The 19,938-nt window shown below is 35.9% G+C and overlaps 1 long non-coding RNA gene across 1 annotated transcript in view; it reads left to right on the forward strand.

Moving 5' to 3' along the window:
- Positions 1-3,667: 3,667 nt before the first annotated feature.
- LOC143259758 (uncharacterized) overlaps positions 3,668-19,938 on the forward strand; it is a 32,573-nt gene continuing 16,302 nt past the window's right edge. Inside the window, exons 1-2 of the long non-coding RNA XR_013033763.1 lie at positions 3,668-3,852; positions 12,557-12,681. This is a non-coding gene — a long non-coding RNA (uncharacterized LOC143259758). The remainder of the gene's footprint in view (positions 3,853-12,556; positions 12,682-19,938) is intronic.

The following is a 19,938-nucleotide window of genomic DNA, read 5'->3' on the forward strand; positions in this document are numbered from 1 at the left end:
CATAAACTATTTATAAATGTCAATACTGACACATTCAGGAATCTCTCCCCCCTCTATTTCAAGATCGATCAGACCTTCATATAACGTTCTTAGTTTTCATATATCTTATTTTTATTAAAAATTGTACGTCTTTACAAAAAGAGCATGAAATAAGAGATTTCAACCAATTGCAACTTTTACAAACATTATTTTACTCATTATGCAGTACTACTAGTTCTGTAACATCTCCAGTCAATTCAAATCATTTGACTGAATTTTATTTACTATCTCAATATTTTCATAACCGACCTACAATATTTTTATCATCCCTCTTGGGTGACTCCGAACAGATCTCGACGTTCGGCGTGTAGTCTTGAGGGGGCTGATGGTTTCGGATAGCGTTCTTCACCCGAGCCAGGTCTCCTTAACCCTTTCTGCATGTAAGACGTCCAAGTCTGCACAACATGATTAAATTTCGTTGCCGGGGGCGGGACACGGGGGATGTGCGTCGGGATGAAGGACATTGCTTGAGGTTTGGATCATTATTTCTCATGGTGAAGGGTTGGGTATTGAGATCTGTAAAGCTCTGAGAGAAGGCCCTCCGTTGTGTTGAAACTAAAATTATTATAAAAATTAGTATAACTGAGAAAAAAGCAAGTTTTTCACTATCGATTGAGTTGGCAACTAAGTAATTGCCGATTTGATCAATGAAATAAAAAATTTTTTTTACTTGAAATGAAGTTTAATCTGTAATGTATTTTCCATTTTGTTCGATGACCTTTTGCCATCTCTCTGACAACTTGAAAATTCCACGCTCGTAGAAAGTCTGATCCTTTTCGGCCAAAAACCGAGTTAAGTGAGATTTTACAGCGTCATCATCGTTAAAAGTTTTACCACGAAGGGAGTTGTCCAGGGATCGAAATAAGTGGTAATCCGATGGCGCGAGATCAGGGCTATATGGTGGGTATAACATCAATTCCCAACCAATATCCATCAATTTTTGCCGAGTGGACAAAGACGTGTGCGGCCTAGCATTGTCCTGCTGGAAAATGACACCTTTACGATTGACCAATTCTGCTCGCTTTTCCTTGACCGCTGCATTCAATTTGTCCAGTTGCTAACATTCACGGATAATAAAAAATAACATAATAATAATAATAATAATTTTATAATATAACATTTACGGATATCATAAAAATGGCAGTGAGAGACATCTATAACTGAAATCGGCAATTACTTAGTTGCTAACCCAATATCTTGCAATTATGTGGCGGACGCATGAAGGATATACAAATAAAGAGTAAGTGTGTATAACCTCGACTACTGCTAAACACTTGAACGACGCGATTGTAAACATTGTTATGTAAGTGTCACTTTTCTGAAAACTAATTAAAATTTTTCTATGTTTTATTAGGGCCTATAGAAACCCGAGGTATCCAGAAGGAGCACCGTACAAAATATGTTGAAACAGATTGATAAATATAATTGTAAATGATCCTAAGCATACTCGGTTATGTCTTTATAGGTAAGGTCCGTCCTTCTAGTATTAATAGCAAAATTCATTTAGGGTTGCAGAAAAAATCCAATAAGGGTTGCAGGCAAAATTTTGAATAACATCGAAGAAACAATAAATATCGATATTACAATCGAAGAGTAATAAATTCGATTTTATGAGAATTTATTGAACATATTTAAAAATGTTTCCGCATGGGTATGTTGAAACTTTTGAGGGCTTCAATTTAAACTAAAGTACATGCTCTTTATGATAACTACAACTATGAATATACCTCGTTCGAGCTTTGAGTTATATTTCTCCAAAAGTCCTTCTCGCAATCATAGTTTTTACTGAAAAGATATCTATTTCTGAAGCTTGAAACAAATTGGAGCGTAAATATTTTAAAAAGCATTTGTTTACTAATAAAAATATGTATATTTTCACATGTCAGCAATATAGTTTTCAGGTTACTAATAGTAGTAGTACAATAATTCCTCGCTAGGTATCAGCAGGCACTCTATTTCGTGTTCTTTCGAACACATTCAAATAATTCAACGCTACGTATACTTTTTATTTTACAAATTATAACGATATAAGTCAATGTTATTGTAGACTTATAGTATTACAGTGTTAAAATTTTAAGAACTTTAACATTTTATATTTTCTGTTCACGTTATCGATTATTATGACTTCAGCCAATGTATTGTACTTAGATGATAGATGACTGTTAAAAACAAAGTGACTTATGCCACTTTTAAAATAAACGGCTCAATTGTCGGACAATTCATAATTATTAGGTTCCTGGTGGTAACAATAAAAGGAAAATTGCATTAAATTTAATAGTTATTAAATTTAGTATTAAATTAATTGCGTGTCATACATGTTCTTGCACACATTGTATATGTTTTACATACATTGTCTTAATTTTCGAATATTCAATCGATCTCTTCTATTATTTGAAATTAGATCTAAAATATTAAAATTGATACAGTGACACAGTTTTCTCGTTTTTCTTTATTACGTACACAGTTTTGCATACCTATACGTGTGATGTTGAGCAAATAGTTTCGGTCTAATTAATTTTGAACAGTAATAATCATCGCTCAATTGTAACAGTTAAAAGCATAAAAATGATTATCGCTATATATTTTGATGCACATCTGTGGTGTGATTATGATAATTTTTCTGTTATATATATTCTTATATATAATATTATATTCTAATATTTTACATATATATGATATATTCTTCAACATGTTTCATTGAAATTGAAACTACATTTTGGTGCACTAAAGACAGCTGTTCCGAATTATGCGACGAAACTCTGTGGTATGATTATGATAATTTTTCTGTTATATATATTCTTATATATAATATTATATTCTAATATTTTACATATATATGATATATTCTTCAACATGTTTCATTGAAATTGAAACTACATTTCGGAGCACTAAAGACAGCTGTTCCGAATTATGCGACGAAATTCTGTGGTATGATTACGATAATTTTTCTGTTATACATTTTCTTATATATAATATTACATTCTAATATTTTACATATATATGATATATTCTTCAACATGTTTCATTGAAATTGAAACTACATTTCGGAGCACTAAAGACAGCTGTTCCGAATTATGCGACGAAATTCTGTGGTATGATTACGATAATTTTTCTGTTATATATATATTCTTATATATAATATTATATTCTAATATTTTACATATATATGATATATTCTTCAACATGTTTCATTGAAATTGAAACTACATTTCGGAGCACTAAAGTCAGCTGTTCCGAATTATGCGACGAAATTCTGTGGTATGATTATGATAATTTTTCTGTTATATATATTCTTATATATAATATTATATTCTAATATTTTACATATATATGATATATTCTTCAACATGTTTCACTGAAATTGAAACTACATTTCGGAGCACTAAAGAAAGCTGTTCGGTATTAAGCGACGAAACTAACAAAAACATACTTATTCAGAGATTGTCAGCAATTTTCATAACAATATATTCTCAAGGGAACAGCATTATCGAATAAACTCTCGATAAATCTCTGCTTACAATCTCAGCAATCGTGAAATATTAATAATCGCTCAAACATTAATCAAATTCACGGTGAACGTATGCAAGCACAGCTGAGATTTGTTACGTTGCAGTCAGTCCGGGTGGCTTCGGGTAAAAATCTGTCGACTTCCAAAAGGAGAAGCGGATTCTTGGTGTTGCGTTGTTCAGCACGTAGAGGCGGGACAAGCGAAGACATAAACCTGTCGTCCGAGAACGAAGGCATGACGACAAGCCATTATTCGTTTTATCATGAAGGATAGATGTCGGCTGTGTCCTATTCGATGATTACACGGTATTTATGAGCTCATTATCACCTATGCACACAATAGAATTACCAGGGGAAAAGTCTCGAAATTGTAAAGCTCGAAGCATTCTGAAAATATTGCAAATTATGCGACATCTCTGCGTGTCATAATTTATGTTATGCTTCTCCTAATATTCAATTAACAGATACAAATAGCAGTGAACTGCCATAAATAAATAAATGGTATCGTTTCATTAATTACACATTAGTCTATTCGATTTTATGATTATATTATGATTTCAAGAAATCTTGCAATTAATTTAGACTTTCGAGCCTAATATTTACAATTAGACTTAACAACATGCTTTGACGTCTTTTCACGTTTTATGCGTTTTATTTTATTAGAATATACAGTAAATTTTCCTTAATTTGGTCCTCAGCTTGGAAACGAAAAAGGACAATTTTGAAAGAGGAGGTATGATTTTTATATGTATTTTTATATATTATAGAAATATTATATTATAATATGTTATATATATTTTATATTATTATAATATGTTACATATATTTTTATAGTTACTGATTGCCAACAACTATAAAAAGTTGCTACCGTTTTTTATTGCTACACATTGTCCACTTTTGTGTACAAGCTAAGCGTCAATTAGGGAGAAATTACTATACTGATTTCGTCTACCGAAATTCAGTCGCTGCGATATCTTGAGTGAAACTATATACGCAAATATATTTTCAATCTAAGAACAAATAAGCGACGCATGTCGCGATGCATACAATCGTCGATTATTATTATTATTATTATAAGGATTAATAAGGGTTAAGTTATACAAGTTATATTAAGGATTAAATTCAAATTACATAAACGTGACTCTTTGCACTCGAAGCCATTTTAATTGAGAAACTAAAATAATTCTTCCGATTTATAGTATTCCCGTTTTATATGACAAAGTGCATTTTATGCACGTAAAATTGAATCCTGTGATTCATGCAACGGATACGCTATTAACAATCTTTTAAATTTAAGCTTTGATGATATTAACATTATTTTGGAACACAAAAAAGTGTCCCATTCATGGTACAGTAATTTCTCCCTGCTCGTTTTTTCTGGCTACCGATTGTCAAGAACTATAAAAACGAGACGCAAGGCTCGAATAATCGTGTCTCCTCTTCCCAAATTGTCGATTTTTATGCGCGATCTTACCTCGAATTAGGGAGAGATCGTTGCATTTTCCGAATAAATCCTACGTTTCGTGCGACCAAACGTTTTATCTCGCGCGTCGCACGCTGTTTCGGCGAAGCGGGCAAGAAATTCGCGTTCCTTTGTGCGATTCTTTCGCGCAGCGTATGCTTGCGTCGGCTTCAATGGCAGATAAATATCGGGAGGTCCTTGCACCTCCTCTAGCCGTGCGTTGGAGGAACGTTCGAGTTTTCTTTCGGAGTTGCGTGCGCTGTAACGTGCGGGTGTTGGCCCACGCACGTGCCGGGCCCACGCGATTCTTAATACGTGCCGCGTCAGCTGCGTAAAGAGCCTTAGGCTAGCCTCCGCGCGTGCACGTGTGTGGGTTAGCCGCGTACACCCCCGTAGCCTTTGTCCGGCAGTATAATTGTCCACACGGCCGAGTATCGGCGTGATATTGGTGTCGCGTCGGAGTCTGCCACACCTTCGGTCTATTCTAAATCAATCGGTGGCCCTCTCCGTTACGGAAAAACCGCGAGCTACCCGCGACATCGTGCTCCTTTTTCTACGTACACGCTGCCATGAGATCATCGCGGACCGTAGCGATCTGGAAAACGATTTTTTTTTCTTCCGAGAAAATCTCGAGGTGTCGCTCGAGCAAGGATTACATTGTGAGTGTGTACTCGATTCGTTCGATTTGGATCTAATTTGCTAGGTTTGATTCCGTCGAATTCAATGCAAAAATAACTTCACGCGAAAACGCTTCCGTTTATCGTCGTCGCATTCCTGAATTCATTAAGTTACGTCAAAGTCACGCAGGGTAATTGTAAAATCGATTCTATGCACGAAATTATTATATACGAATATAATTATAGACGAATTATTATTATTATTATTATTATTATTATTATTATTATTATTATTATTATTATTATTATTATTATTATTATTATTATTATTATTATACGAAATCGACGATATGCAATGCTATTTAAAATGAATCTGTTGAATACTTTTGTTATTACGAATTTATAGTCGATCGCAGACCTTCGCATTAACCTTTTAGGCACGACGCGCCACTATAGTGGCTTCCGCGGATATCATCTTTTAGAACGACACGCCACTATAGTGGCTTTCGCGAATGTCATCTCTCTGGACGACGCGCCACTATAGTGGCTTGCTCTAGTAGCTCACTCGCTCATCGTTCGAACCAAATAATCGTCTTCATATGCGTTGTTTCACACTTCTTTTGTCTTCGCATCGATTTACAACAGTCTACAGGGTATCCCAAAAATGTCTCGCAATCCGGAAATGGCGGGTTCCTCGGATCATTTGGAGCAACTTCTTCCTTTACAAAAATGTTCTCCGAGGCACCGTTAACGAGTTATTAACGAAAAACAGTGACCAATAAGAATCGAGTACGGCTGACGCGAGGCGGCCCAGCCAACCAGCGCGCGAAGCCCAGTTCCGCTCATTGGCTCGATCGCCGTGCGCCAGCCGAGCTCGCCTCTCATTGGTCACTGTTTTTCGTTAATAACTCGTTAACGGTGCCTCGGAGAAAATTTTTGTAAAGGAAAAAGTTGTTTCAAATGGCCCGAGGAACCCGCCACTTTCGGATTGCGAGACATTTTTGGGACACCCTGTATATACAGTATCAGACTCTGTACAGTATACATCAGACTCTGCCGTCCAGAGAAATAGCCTCGCGCAGAATTCAGCCGTACCTAAAAGGTTAAATAGCTTGTCGGATCGGAAGTGCTTGAAAAATCGCGATCGATGTTACACGGGACACCTTGTACGTTATCAGAGTTACCTGACATTCCTTTTGTTCGTTCATATTATTTCCGTTTTAAAACGTTCTACAATGTCTGACTTCTCAGGAACGTTCTGTTCTTGACAATGAATGTACATTAAACGGTAAATGGTAATTATGTACATTTTTCTCATGGCGACTAGCATGCTCGTGATAGCCAGCTAATAGATCAGTCGATCCCGAAGTTAGAAATGGCCTGTATAAGCTACGATGAAATATTTTGATCGTTGAAATATTTTTGTTTGAACGACTGATCAACCGAATGCTGGTTCGACAAACTGTACCGCATCGTGTCAGCATCGGCGTCTCTCGTAACTGCCCTAAATTCCATTTATGATCTACGGGAGCAAGTAAACACTGTCGTGTCGGGAATATCGGTCGAACTACCATGAAACTTTCCCCGGTCCGCGCATATCGGAATCGAGCAATTTATGAGCGTCGCTGTGCGTGCCCAATAAGTTTTAGCGAGATTTTATCTGGAGTTTTTGGCGCACGGTCATATATTACGGAGAGGCGTCATGCTTACTTTTACCGGGTAAGTTGCATCCGGGAACGTGGAAGGCTTTCTCTCTCCCTCTCCCACTCTCTCTCTCTCTCTTTATATATATTATATTATCATATAATATAATATAATAATTTATATATTATTATATTATTATATATATTATTATATATAAGTTGCATCCGGGAACGTGGAAGGATTTCTCTCTCCCTCTCACTCTCTCTCTCTCTCTCTCTCACTCTCTTCCCCTCTCTCTCTCTCTCTCTCTTTATATATATATTATATTATTATATGTATAATATAATATAATAATTTACATGTTATTATATTAATATATATTATTATATATAAGTTGCATCCGGGAACGTCAAAGAATTTCTCTCTCCCCCTCTCTCTCTATATATATTATATTATTATATATGTATTTTCCACAGACATATTTTTTTTAAATATTCTATTATTTTATATGGAAATATAATTAATAGATACTTTTCAGTGTTTTATATGTGAAAAACAATATCCCCAGGAAGACCAGAGACAACATCCCCGCCGGATTCAGTTATTTCAAACAGGGCGATTAAATTCCGCTAGAAGATGCTCTAGAATTAAAACGTTGCCGACATTTCAAGTTTTAATAATTGATATTTCATTGGAACAGAAAAAGTCGATGTATTTTTTACTCGTTGCTGGACATCATACATCATACTATCATCATCTATAACCTACGAAAAAGAAAAGAGAATGAGAAGAATTGAAAATGAACAGAACTTTTCCAAACCCTTCAGTTCTTTAGAGGCTACCCTGTAGAATAAACACTCTAATCACTTTTACTGCTCAAATAAATATAGTGTTAAAATCTTAAGCCAAAGTGTGGAAGAAAATGTTAGATTTTGCGACTTTGCATCAGACTCGCATTCTACGAAAGACATTTTCCAAATTTTCATTATAGAAAAAATCAGATAAAAAGGTTAAAGAACGAAAGGTTTTTATACTTATGACATTTCAAGTAATAGCAAAATTAAAGGAAAAAAGTCATTAGATTAGTCCCTCTATCATCTAAAGAAAAAAGAAAATCGAGTCATTTAATGCAGTTTTAAAATAGTCATTGCCTTTCAAAAGATGTCCTGCACGATCGCGTTCATCCGGTGACATTTTCTCTCCGAATAATCAAAGAATTACTGGAAAATGGAATTATCCGAGGCTGCTTCCAAGGCGACCTATAAACCTTTCCCAACGTCAAAAAATCAGAATCGCTCGGGTCACCGAGGCTCCCTGTGTGGCCCGTGGCCGATCTTCCAGCGTTTCATTCGCAAAGAGCCGGTGGCTGGCCCACTTCTATTAGGTCTACCGGAAAGTTCCGTCCGTTTTTGAATTGAAATATAACACAATTTTCATACATTCAATAATATTTATTGTAGAATATACTTTCCATCGTTACTTATGACTTCTTGTCAGCGCGATGGCAACTTGTAAATGCCATTTTTAAAAAATGATTTATTTTTAGAGGCGAAGAACTCGACTAGTGCTTGGTTGATATCGGCTTCAGTTTTGAATTTTTGTTCCTGTAAAAAGTTTTGCAAAGAGAGAAACAAGCGATAATCGGAGGGTGCTAGGTCTGGGGAGTATGGTGGATGCGACAGAATTTCCCAGCCTAGCTCTGCGATTTTCTGACGAGTCGCCGAAGCAGCATGTGGTCTGGCATTATCATCGGTAGCTATGTTTTCACGATCGCGTCTCACTTAATAACGACACGAGACATCTTTGTTTCAGTTTATTTAGGAGAGTACATGCGTGTGAATGCAATGATGAAGAGAGATAGTCGTATATGCCTCAAATAAACATGCGCATACGGATTGAAACTTGAAGTGACACCATCGGACAGAACTTTCCGGTAGACCTAATACAACTTATTCGAGCGTTCTCCACGGAAGAGTCTCGGAACTTTGCAGAATTGCAAAATAAGAAAGCGGTCACTTTGACACCGCGGTAGGTTTAGTGTTAAAAAACAAGTCATCGCCCTCGATCGTTCGTCGACGTTGGTCAATTTTTATCCGAAATTTGTCTACGATATAATTTGTTCGTGCAACAGGTATACGTCTCACTTAACAATGTCATAAGACATCTTTGTTTCAGTTCATTTAGGAGAGTACACGTGTGTAAATGCAATGATAAAGAGAGATAGTCGTATATGCCTCGAATCAACGTGTGCATACGGATTGAAACTTGAAGTGACACTATCGGACAGAACTTTCCGGTAGACCTAATACAACTTATTCGGGCGTTCTCCACGGAAGAGTCTCGGAACTTTGCAGAATTGTAAAATAAGAAAGCGGTCACTTTGACACCGCGGTAGGTTTAGTGTTAAAAAACAAGTCATCGCCCTCGATCGTACACGTGTGTAAATGCAATGATAAAGAGAGATAGTCGTATATGCCTCGAATCAACGTGTGCATACGGATTGAAACTTGAAGTGACACTATCGGACAGAGAACTTTCCGGTAGACCTAATATAATAATGTTCGTATGCGGGGAAGAATCGGACAAACCGAATTTTTCTTGGACGTCTGAACGCAGCTGTTTTCGTCGGGAAAGCCGCAGATCCGCGCGTCCACTTAGGTGGGGGCTATCGGTTATTAGACGACCCGGTTCCGGCAAAGGACCATGTCCAGCCTGTCTGCGCCAAGTTCCGCAATCGGTCCACCCTTTTTCCGTTTCCCTCGCGACACAGATGCTCTGTTCCTCGCCGGAGTGCTCTTTTTCCACCCTCCCCGCGCCCCCTTCTTCCCGCTTCCAGCGGCGGGCCTCTGCCCTCACCTCCGCGCTCTTCGTCCTCTCGCTCGCCCTCTGTTTCCACCCTGCTTCCGGGTTTACCTCTTTCTGTACGAACGGTCGCTGCCTCAGCCCCTTCATCGCTCGCCACTCAGACTTCAATTAATTTCGCTGGTTCTGGACCGGCCGTTTTCCAATTTCGAGTTTCTCCGGTGAACGCGAAACACGGCCCTCGATACGATGAAATGGTCGTCGGCGAAGATCCGTGAGCGTGTCGGGGTGCGCGTTCGTGTGCGCTCTTTCGCCGGCCCAACACACGCCGCGAAAGCCGCGTGGGTGCCGGGAACACACTGTGACGGGACACAAGGGCGCGAGGGGGGAGGTGGACGGCGGTTAACGCGAAAAATTTATTACATATGCACCCCGTCGCGGGTTTCGGGTTATAGCCTGCATAGAGCACACGCGAGGGGATACGTTTTTCGGCCGGATTAAAGCCCGGATTACAGAGCTGGGGACACAGAGAACGACGACCGGCCGCGGAAAAAGGAGCGACAAGACTCTTAGAGGGCATTGCTAAACCTAAGAGCCTTGGACGATTCCTGCGTGCCCCCGTAGTCGGCTCTCATTAGCGCAAATTGAATGCCACTATTTTTTGAGACCGCTAATCAGAGCGGGATTACCTGAGAAACGGCGCTCGGCTCTGTTCAGTCGAAAGCGAAACGGAGATTCTGTCCGGGACGGGACACCGTCGCGGAAGAAATTGCGAGCGTTTTGAACGGACGAAGAGGCTCGGAGAGCTCGCATGATGGTTTCATGCTGCGACTCTAGCTTTTCGGTAAACTGGGGGATTCATGACTGTTGAACTAGTCTTGGCGTTTTATAATTGATCGCGTATATCTCTGATGTAGGATGGACTGGAGAGTATGTACAATAAGTCGCAAAAGTCTAAGAGACTAAAAATGCCTGTTCCATATGTATGTTCAGACGAGAAAAGTTGGAAGAACGTAATTTTTTTTTCATCGTTCCAACCAATTGCAATCTAAAAAGATGTATACTCATTCTCTAGAAGACTAGTTGATATAATTATCTGAAAAGAATTCAGGTCACACGAGCCAATCCTAATAAAGTTATTCCGTTTGAAAAAGTGTCAACATACTTTATGTATAAGTGGGTTAGTAGATAATGTATATGTACCAAATTATAAATAAATAAGTGTCAACATAAAACTAATAATTTTATCTACTAACCCAAAAATGTATACACATTCTCTAGAAGACTAGTTGGTATAATATCCTAAAAGAATTCAGGTCACACGAGCCAATCCTAATAAAGTTATTCCGTTTGAAAAAGTGTCAACATACTTTATTTATAAGTGGGTTAGTAGATAATGTATATGTACCCAATTATAAATAAATAAGTGTCAACATAAAACTAATAATTTTATCTACTAACCCAAAAATGTATACACATTCTCTAGAAGACTATTTGGTATAATATCCTAAAAGAATTCAGGTCACACGAGGAAATTTTAATGAAGTTATCCCGTTTGAAAAAGTGTCAACATACTTTCCGATGCGACTGTACCACGTGTTGAGAACTATATTGTTTTTAGCAAGAGTGCACATTCTACTTCGAACAAAAGGGCAGAGTCACTTAATCCTTTATAAACGATAATACGTTTCAAAATGTACTGTAATTCTTTTTACTATCAATTCTTAAATGCAATTTTAATTGCACTTTTCGCCCGATATTAATTTTTATTAAAATCGCCACGAAGTTCACAGTAATCTCAATAATTTTATTTTCTGTTCTATAAATATTGACCTACTCTCTCTTTTGATTACAATTTGGTGTCGAAGAACAGAAAATTATAGTTCGGTGTATATAGCTTTTTGGACTACTTTTTGACTGCTATTCCATTTACTAATTTATTAAAAATCAATATTAAACGTGTCTATTAAGCCTATGCACCTTTTGTTAGTTTAGTTCGGTGTATATAACTTTTTGGACCACTTTTTGACTGCTATTCCATTTACTAATTTATTAAAAATCAATATTAAATGTGTCTATTAAGCCTATCCACTTTTCATGGCTATATTTAAGGTTAAACAATATTGGTCATTGCTGAAATGTCTCTTATAAGAGTTCGTCAAAAAAAGAAAGCATTTTTATAAAGTCTAAATAGGGTTTACTAACTCTCGTAATTAATGATTCATGCTAGAAATTCACATTTTGTAACATCAATTCTTAATGCATTATTATATAATTACAATTATTACACTTATTCGAATTCGGTATTTTTAGTAGCTCCCACATCTCGTAATTAATGCAGGAAGACTTTTATTTTGCACAAAAATCCAGAATCTGGTCATCGCTGTTGAGACCACAGAACTGGATAAAACTAAAATAATTAATTTTATAACACAAAAATTGAGAAGTCAAGACTTACGATATTAATTATTCTTGCATTTCGCAGATCGTAAACGAATTTGATGTACTCGATCCATCGTTGCGAAGATTCAAGTTGCAAAATTGGACGACTAATTCCGTTAGCCGATTATGGATGCCACAGCAGACAACACGTTACATTTATATAAATAGGTAAGACTCTCAGTTTCTCAATTCTTAATTGACGCGAGTAAACGGCAACCGTGCCGCCAATGTCTCTGTCGAATACACGAGCATAATACCATTTATAAAGTTCGCGGAATATACGATTAAAGATTATGCTGCACTGTGCACCGTACTGCACGTGTACGTTGCTTTTCGATCCATCCTGTGTATCCCGTTTATTATCTCGGTTTCTGCGAGTTGAATGCCCAGTTCGGTTCCACTTTGCAGCGAAATTGATATTTAAAGACCCTGGAAGTTGCAATTTTGGGAGGTCGGTTGACGAACATCAAACACCGATAGGCAATTCGCGAAGGACTCAACGACAGAGGAAGCGGCGAATCATGGGGGTGTGTTGGTAGCAGAGCAAGCACACACGTGCCAGTGCACACCTCCCATTTGTGGAACTGCATTTCCTATAATCTACGAGCAATCACTTGATAATTGGCTCGCTCCGCCACACGTATGCACACCCACCAATCCGCGTGCACGTCCTCAGATGGCTATTCGAAGGATGAAAATTACTCAGCCCCCGAAGTTCTCGTTATTTCCGTTCGATTTAATATACATGTGTAATATGATCGCGCGAGCACACCGCCGTGAAAAGAAATAGCCCTCTGTCAGCGACGTTTCTACCGATTCGAACGATTGCTTCGATTCACATACATTGTTCGTTCATTGGCATAATCACTGGTTATTATTGGCTGCTCGGATCTGTAAACGCGGCTGTTTCAAGACCGAATGCGCGATATCTTTAAACAAAAAATGTTTATGCGTTTTTATAATCTTGTATGTGAACGCGTCAAATGGCTAAAATGAAGCTAAATAATTACTACAGAACCGAAGTAATTGAATTAATTTGCACTGTTTCTACCGATCTTTTGTGTACATTTGTTTTTACCAAATTTTCTTTATGGGAGAATTTGAAGAATTAATTTTAAGGAGAAGCGCGATTGAAATGAAGAAATAATTGGAAATTAAGATTTTACAAGGTGTCTTTTGATCTTTTTGGTAGTCATGATGTTAAATTAAGATCATCGCTTCTATCGTAATGCACGCTTGAATTAGGAAATCTATTCAATCTCTATTCAATCATTTCCTGTAAAAGACTCTTTATAATTTCAACCAGTTGAAAATAAAAATGTGCGATGCTAGTGAAGTTTCATTTATTTATTGAACGCAACGAAATTATCATATCTGAGGCGTGAAATTTTTGGTTTGGTTTTTATATTGTAATTAAATACCATACACATAAATGTGTAATTTAGAGGTTATAGTAACTATGTATTACTTACACAGTCTTTTGTATTTCATGCAATCAAAAAATTTTTTCTGCTTTTTTTGGTATTCATGCAACCTTCCACAGTTCCCATTTTGGGCGTCAAAATTATTTATTATGCGACGTCAGTCACATATGGATGGCATTAATATTTGACTGGGTTTAGAAATTCAGTTCTATTGTGATAAATAAATGAAACTTCACTAGCATCGCATTTTTTATTTTCAACCGGTTGAAATTTTAAACAGTCTTTTTATAGGAAATGATTCAATAGATTTCCTAATTCACAAGCATACATTACGATAGAAGTGATGATTCTAATTTGACATTATTTCTACCAGAAAAATCAGAAGATAGCTTAGAAAATTGTCATTTCTAATTATTTCTTAATTAAGTATGTAAGATCGCTTTGTGATACAATAAGAATTGAATAAGAATAAGAATTGAATAAGAATAAGAACTGAATAAGAATAAGAATTGAATAAGGATAAGAATTGAATAAGAATAAGAATTGAATAAGAATAAGAATTGAATAAGAATTGAATAAGAATAAGAGTTAAATAAGAATTGAATAAGAATGGAATGAGAATAAGAATTGAATAAGAACAAGAATTGAATAAGAATAAGAATTGAATAAGAATTGAATAAGAATAAGAATAAGAACTGAATAAGAATAAGAATAAGAACTGAATAAGAATAAGAATTGAATAAGAACTGAATTAGAATAAGAATTGAATAAGAACTGAATAAGAATAAGAATAAGAACTGAATAAGAATAAGAATTGAATAAGAACTGAATAAGAATAAGAATTGAATAAGAACTGAATAAGAATAAGAATTGAATAAGAACTGAATAAGAATAAGAATAAGAACTGAATAAGAATAAGAATTGAATAAGAACTGAATAAGAATAAGAATTGAATAAGAACTGAATAAGAATAAGAATTGAATAAGAACTGAATAAGAATAAGAATTGAATAAGAACTGAATAAGAATAAGAATTGAATAAGAACTGAATAAGAATAAGAATTGAATAAGAACTGAATAAGAATAAGAATAAGAACTGAATAAGAATAAGAATTGAATAAGAACTGAATAAGAATAAGAATTGAATAAGAACTGAATAAGAATAAGAATTGAATAAGAACTGAATAAGGATAAGAATAAGAATAAGAATTGAATAAGGATTGAATAAGGATAAGAATAAGAACTGAATAAGAATAAGAATTGAATAAGAACTGAATAAGAATAAGAATTGAATAAGAATTGAATAAGGATAAGAATAAGAACTGAATAAGAATAAGAATTGAATAAGAACTGAATAAGAATAAGAATTGAATAAGAACTGAATAAGAATAAGAATTGAATAAGAACTGAATAAGAATAAGAATTGAATAAGAACTGAATAAGGATAAGAATAAGAATAAGAATTGAATAAGGATTGAATAAGGATAAGAATAAGAACTGAATAAGAATAAGAATTGAATAAGAACTGAATAAGAATAAGAATTGAATAAGAATTGAATAAGGATAAGAATAAGAACTGAATAAGAATAAGAATTGAATAAGAACTGAATAAGAATAAGAATTGAATAAGAATAAGAATTGAATAAGAATTGAATAAGGATAAGAATAAGAACTGAATTAAGAATAAGAACTGAATAAGAATAAGAATTGAATAAGAATTGAATAAGAACTGAATAAGAATAAGAATTGAATAAGAACTGAATAAGACTAAGAATTGAATCTGAATCGAATCTGAATCGAATCTGAATCGAATCTGAATTGCGTAAGAATTGAATCTGTTCGATTCCGTCGTGCCCGACTTTAATCAACAGAGAAACAGAGACAGAAGATCAAAATTCCGCGATCGCGACGATACACGTTCGCTGTTCCAATCCGTCGGGGCAATTGTTTCGGTATGGAATGGAATTCGTACTTCGCGGGCACCCAGTAAAGTCAAACACTTAATAATAATTAGCACGTAAACTGCGCGCGGAGGCTTTTGAGACACGTTCTGCCCGACAATTCGAAGGAAGTGGTCGCAGTTAGTTTGCGCGAGTAATCAGACGTATCTTTACAAGTTTGTTCCCGTCTATTTAGCGAAGTTGAATTACATCTCTCGTCGGGCGGACAATAAAGGGAGGGAACCTTTCAGGAACAATAAAACGGACGCTTGTTGCGCCGTTCTTGCTCCGCGCCCGGCGGTGTGTCTGCCTCTTCCCGTGACCGGCGTTGACTGGTGGTGTGCACCGGGTCATAGTCGTCGAGAAGTTTTAGTCGTCGTATTATAGGCCGAATTTATTGCACTTTCTTCCACTTCTGATGCCAACCGAAAGGGAATTCCCCGGCTCGGCGTCGGTGTTGGCCGGCGTAAATGTGCCGTAACTTGTAGGTACATACATTTACACGTAAATACCTTTACAAATATAGAACTTTCACACGTGTGTATGCTCGCTCGCGCCTACACGAACCGTCCTCTACGCTACACGCTCGCCGCCGGATGTTCGAGCGCGCGCGCGCGTGTGTGCGATGCCTGCGTGCGTGCGGCCGCGTGTAGATTCTTGTGTCTGTGTGCGCGCGCGCGCGTGTGTGCACCGCTAAATTGCTTCTGCGTCGGACCAAGTTTATTCTAGTAACACAGTTTCAGTGGTTTGTGAACGAGTTTGTTTGGGTCCATCTCGCTTAAGAGTAGGCGGTCCTGTGAACGATGTAGGGGTGGCATCGGCGGAACTGCGGGGTTGGACGTTCCATTGACGTAGAAAGCTCATCGCATCCCTCATATTTTCCGTACACGTTCAGCCTGACCACCATGGTTCTTGGAAACACGGGGGAACATGATCAATTAACACGTCGGTTGTACAGGAGCGACGCGTTGTTTTTGACCAGATTTAGAAAACAATGCCGAGCGGACTACATTTGTTGTGTTTGTTGCACGTGGAAAGCTGAAGGGAACGATTGATTTTAATTTTAATTTTAATTTTACGATTAAGTTTCCAGTTTCCGTTTTCTTAATTAAATCGCTCTTACGTTGGGCGATTTTCGTGTTAGGTTCGTATTCTTTATTTTTTAGTACCGTATAAAAATGTATTAAGATATGCAGGAGTTTATGTGTTGAAGAGTACTGTTGCATTAGTTTTAACCTATTGAAAATATTAAAGTTTACGAAGATTGGTAATTTATATATTTTGTTAATTAACGCAGAAAGCTTTTATTTCATTTTATAAAAGTACAGAATCTGGTTTTTACTATTGATAAATGCTCCATTTGATTAAACAAAATGCTTATCTTAAAATGTTATTCGACTCATCAGAGACAATGAAAACTCGATAGAATGATTAAATAAATTAAAATTTACTTGGAAGATAACAATTTATTTAATAACACGGAGCCTGGTCAAAGCTTTAAGTGTTTCACAGTAAAAAAAGATAGGCAAACAATAACGAAAATGAGTAAATTGTATACAATATTCCAAATTATTAATTGCTGCAGAAAAATGGGTTACATACAATATTTAGGTCTCTATTGGATCGTTTCTACAATTGATAAAATTTCACCGGAAAAAAATTGGAATGGAAAAATGTTACTTTTGAAGATTTAAGATTTAAGATTTAATTTAATTTATTATAAATTAATAATACATTTATATGTAATCAATTTACATAGAAGTAAACCTCGAATATTTTATTGTGCTTGAAATTTGTTAATTGCGAGTTGTTTAAATTCGATGATAATTCTTGGCAGTGTTAATTAATTACAGCAGAAAGGGCACGGGAAAAGTGAGAACGTCTTTAATAAAGCGCCAGAAAAAACGAAGTGGCAAAAGTGTGAATCATAAAAGGGCCACGCGACAGCAAAGTAGAGTCGTCGCAATTAAATGCATTTATTCGTAGTTGTGCTTGTGGTTTTGTGCTATTGTGCAAACAACAATTATGCTTTGTACTGTTACGGAGCTGTTACCTCGCAGTCATGAGGCGTGTTGCAAGACATTATACCGTGAACAATGTTATAGTAATTTACGGTGCGAATTCTGCGAACTTCGTAATAACATAGAATGTATTTTAAATGTAATGATATAGTAGGGGTGCGAGTATTAACAATAACAATCCCCTTTAATATTTGCTCCCTGATCCATTCAATACAGATTGTTTGACAAATAAAAGTAAATGGCGGATTACATCGCATCAATTACGATCTTCGGCAACTTTTAAATAGATAATCGAGTTATCGTAAATATCGTAGCAGGGGACACGTGTTAACCAACTATTGCATAATTCTATTGCATAATATATAATATAATATATATAGTTGCATAATAATATATATAATAATTGCATAATAATATATAAAACTATTGCATAATTCTAAACATAATATTTAATATATTATAATTATTATTATTGTATATATATTATTTTTCTATATTATCGAAGGAGTTTTTAAATTTATAAATTATATACTATATAAATTATAATTAATAAGAAATAAAATATAATTATATATACATTATATGTAAATAATATATTATTATTATTATTATTATTATTTATATATTATTTTTATATATTATAAAAGGAGTTTCAAAATTTATAAATGTGAAATCGTCCGCGATTATGTTAAATACTAAAAGTGTTGAAATATTATATTGACGATGAACAAAGGCGATTCCAATATAGAAATAGCTGAAAGAAGACAAGTATTGTCACTCTGTTTATTGTGCACGCTCGATAACTACCTGTTTCTGGGGCTCTGGAGGCAGGTTCTTCTAGGAAACGCGTAATTATCAGGACAACCAATCACACGCGCGCTTTCCTCGCCTGTTTGCCTTCCACTGTGATCATATGTAGGGGAATTGGGACTACAAAAGGCGACAATGTAGGGCGTGCACGCATATATCGGTTATGCGTGTGAGCGAGGGGCGTTCCCAGCGGGCAGTTATTTGTTGGGTAATTCTCGAACGGTTACGATACTATGTAAACATACTCGTCCTATCTTTAAAGCAGTGAAATATTTTATAGCGTCCATTATCCGCAGAATCTTCATTTTGATAATTCGGACTGTAAAAAAAAATTAAAATACATAGCCATACATAATCCGTTAACGATTCAAATCTAAGATAATTCTGCTCGAATGCTTCTTTAACATTTCTTCTTGCGCACACACTTGAACTGGTCTCAGGGGTGACGACACGTTTTTTTTTTAAATATCAGAACACTGTAAATTTAATCGATATAATTTAATTCTATCAAATTTTAAGCACAGTCAGACAATCGTTATGTACATTTTAAAGCAATTAAAAAATGCATCGTTGTCAACTAGAAGTTCTTAAAATAATGCACGAAAAGATAATTTTCCATGTTCAACGTTATTTATTTATGACACGAAGACAATGCTTTCCAGTTGTTCTTTCCTTTTTATTACACCTTTTACGTAAAATTCAAATAGATATCATTTCAGGTTCGTCAATTTTTAATGAGAAATACTTGGAGCAAAAATGTGGGTGGCACGCAAATATATTTTCAATCTAAATCGTAGGCATCGCGTAATTTAAGTGTCACGATATTTCTGTCAGATATAGTAATCGAATGACAAGTGTAAGCCAATTTGGGACAAGATGTCTAAAATATATTATTTTTACATACAACTTTCATGCATATACCTAATTAAGTATTTCGCCCAATTATTCGCTTTTGTTCCTTTCTTTGTTCGCTTCTGTTCTTTGCTCACTTTTTGCTGTTCATTAAGATTTGTCATTTGTGAGTGCCATTTTTCAATGGCCCTTTTTTTAGAATCGTTCATGGTATGTAATAGTTAATATTAATTGTATATTGTTGCCCTGTACAGTAATTTCTCCCTAATTCGCGAGCAGATTGTGCAGAAAAATGAAGAATTTGTCTCGTTTTTACAGTCACCGATTGTCAGCAACAATAAAACCGAGACTCGAGGCTCGAACAATCGTATCTCCTCTT

Source organism: Megalopta genalis, chromosome 6, assembly GCF_051020955.1.
Source record: "Megalopta genalis isolate 19385.01 chromosome 6, iyMegGena1_principal, whole genome shotgun sequence".
NCBI lineage: Eukaryota > Metazoa > Arthropoda > Insecta > Hymenoptera > Halictidae > Megalopta > Megalopta genalis.